This window comes from Nicotiana sylvestris, chromosome 12 (genome assembly GCF_000393655.2).
Source record: "Nicotiana sylvestris chromosome 12, ASM39365v2, whole genome shotgun sequence".
Lineage (NCBI taxonomy): Eukaryota > Viridiplantae > Streptophyta > Magnoliopsida > Solanales > Solanaceae > Nicotiana > Nicotiana sylvestris.
This window is the reverse complement of record NC_091068.1, coordinates 42,005,604-42,008,882: the sequence shown is the minus strand read 5'-3', so window position 1 is coordinate 42,008,882 and position 3,279 is coordinate 42,005,604.

The following is a 3,279-nucleotide window of genomic DNA, read 5'->3' as shown; positions in this document are numbered from 1 at the left end:
AAACAAATAACAGATAGGTTATCACATGTTGGGGTGTAATGCACCTATACAGTTAAATTTGTTTCTACATGTTTTGCAACGGTTGCATGTTTCATCCCAGCTTTACTTACTACTTTTTTTATTTCTTTATTTTTTCCTTTCCCTTTCCAGTTCCACTCTCTCTCTTTTCATCTCTCTTTTGCTTTTATCAACATTTTTCTTCTTTTCGTTATTCTTTCTCTTCTCTTTTTTTTGGGTTATGATCAAATCCTATGTAGATTGCCTACGTATCATGACCCCGCATGAATCAGACCAAGTGTAGTTCTGGGGGCATTAAAATGTAAAACTAAATAACAAAATATTTTGGGATCTTCAATTTTTCTAGTAAAAGGGAAATACTCTGGATTACAACGATTCAAAACTAAAAAGAAAAAAAAAAGACTCCAACAACAAAATGACAATACAGACTGAAGAACTGACTAATAGAATCAAAAATAAACTAACAGACTCCAACAGAAAAGAAAGATACAGACTCAAGTAAAAATCAAGAATACATTAATACTCTTGGTGCCGGCGGGACTTCTTTCGATCTCGCCGCGGGCCTAAATGCGAGATCCCCTTGCAGTCGCTCCAAATCACTCATAACTTGGCGGACAAAAGTCATTACTGTAGCGAAAAAGGTGGTACGAGTCATGTCTTCGCACGCTTGGCATTTCATGGTAATGTATTCAGCGATGGTTCTGATCCTTTCTCTAATTCTGCCTTTTTCCTGAAGCAACCGCCCTATCTGCTGATTCTGGGCTTCTAACACTTGAGAGTCATGAAGGTGTTGATCTTGCAACTGCTGCATTCCTTCCTTCATTTGAGCCATCAAATCATAACAGTATTCTCTATCGGCTTTGAAATCTTTAGCCTGCTTGGCTGCCTCATTCTCAAGAGTGGTTACCTTTCTTCTTAGGCTAGTGATAGGCCCTTCATAGTTCCTCTTCATTTGTTGCACAAACCGTGCCCGCTCTTCTGCCTTCTTTGTCCATTGTGCCCAGATTTTTGGTAGACTAGCTTCAGACTTTTCTAGGTCTTCTTGACATTCGAGGGCTTTCTTTTTCAGACCTCTTATAAGTATTTCGTCAGCCCAGCTTCTTTTCGGGTTTCTGGCAGCTATTTTCATCTTCCGGATTTGAGCTTTGAGGGCCTTATTTTCTTGAGTTAGTTTTGTCTTTTCTCCCTCATCTGCAGCGGTTTGAACACCATTTTCAAACTGAAGCTCCATGACTCGCCTTTCTAACTGGCTTATTTTGGCCCTTACTCGTTTTCTTTGGTCAACCAGTCCCACTGCACCTGGGCCCCATCGGTGAACTATTGGACATGGGGTCTCTTTGTGGGCCTTTCAAGAATCTAGAATCTTTTGCCGAACCAGACAATATACTTAGGGTCCACTTTACCTCTGGGTAGATCTCGCACCATGGTCTTAGGTTCAAGAAATCTACATTCATTCCACACTTGGCGAATTTTCCCTTCTGGAAATGTGGCTTTCGGGCCCAATTCAATGTCATGTTTACTCAAATGTTCATCACTGGGGACGGTTTGAAACCATCCTAATTGGCGCAAAGCCCTGTGTGGATCATAAGGCTGGATGTTCCGGATGCCCATCAGGAGGAGGTAACACACTTCAGCTGACATGTACACTGCTTCGGTGGCAGGAAGCCAACCGAATGCCCACTCAATTTTATCGTCAGTCAAGGATCTCAAATGTGCAAGCCAAGCTTCAGTACCTTTAAGGAATTCAACACCTGCCACTCGGCTTTCAAATTCTTCAATGCAGCTCAAACCGGTCAAACCGTAATTCATATACCCCACCCGGTGGCAGAGATGTTTTTGCATCCACAATTGCAGTAATAGATTGCAACCTTGGAAGAACTTTCCTCCTTCCCGACAGATAGTCAAGGCTCGGTAGATTTCAGATAAGATAAGGGGAATCATAGTGTTGTTGACTTTCTTGATTGAAACATCGATCATTCCCCCGAGACCTATCTCTATATTACCATCTTTTCGCGGACAAACTACAACACCCAAGAAGGCTACCATAAAAGCTAAACCCCTCCTTGCCTCCCATTTGTCTTTATTTTCGACGTGGTTAGACCAGTGTTCGGCTCTTCAAAACCTCGGGGGGGTTAACATATCGATGATACAAGAACTGGAGCGTGCAATACCCTTCAGATAAGTTTCTGTCCTGAATATCCCGACTAATACTCAGCAAATCTAGAAATCTGTGGGGAGATACTGGTCTTGGTGACAATGGATATCGACTTCTAAGGTTTCCATTAAGGCCCGCATAACCTGCAACCTCCTCCAATGTAGGTGTAAACTCAAAGTCAGAGAAACAGAACACATTGCGAGTCGGGTCCCAAAAAGGTATTAAAGCTTCAATTATGTCCGACCTGGGCTTGACGTTCAATAGTCCGACAAGGCCTCCCAAAACTCTTACCACTGTTTCTCTACTTCCTTTTCCTAGATCATTCCACCACATGTACAACTTTAAGGGGATCTCATCAAAGACTGTGAAGGGTTCAATTTTGTTTGTGCTCATCCTACAAATTTATTAAGGTGATTTAATAACTCATTTTTACCCTATAGAGTAACACCATTTTTCAAAGTTTTTCTCCAAAAATAAAACCCGGTTTTGCAAATACGACCTTTCAGCACTTCAGGGAAGAAGATTTTAAGGCTGTGCCTGCTAACCGTTAAAAATGAACCAAGGCAGTTGTTCTTGCAAAAACAGCCTTCCGGGGCCCTTTTGGGGGACATTCGGCTTATTTAAACAAGAATGGCATCACCCGACTTATTTGTGACAAAAAACTAAAATTTTATTGTTTTTGGGTTTTTTTTTGCAAAAAAAAAAAGGAAAGTTGGACCCGATAAGAGTTGCCTATGTATCCCACATCCGGTGAGAATCAAACTGGCGTAGTTCGGGCAGATTGGACAAAAATACAGCAACTGTTTTATTTACAGAAAATTTTCGGCAGGGTTTCAGCATATTTTGGACACTGATTTTTCAAAACAAGTAATTATCTCTCCGGGCCCTCAAATTGAGTTTCTTTTCCCAAATTTTCTCCTATTATTCATAAGCCGGTCAACATGCAAATACGAATCAAATAAATGCACAAGTAGCAAGTAGGATGCATCAGGATGGTCTTTTCATTTCGAGTACACCTGTCCTAGACAGACCCAACCCCTGTGTTGAGTCTCCAAGGTCAAATGTACGTGATGAAAACAAACGTTCCTACTAGGGATCCGGCATGA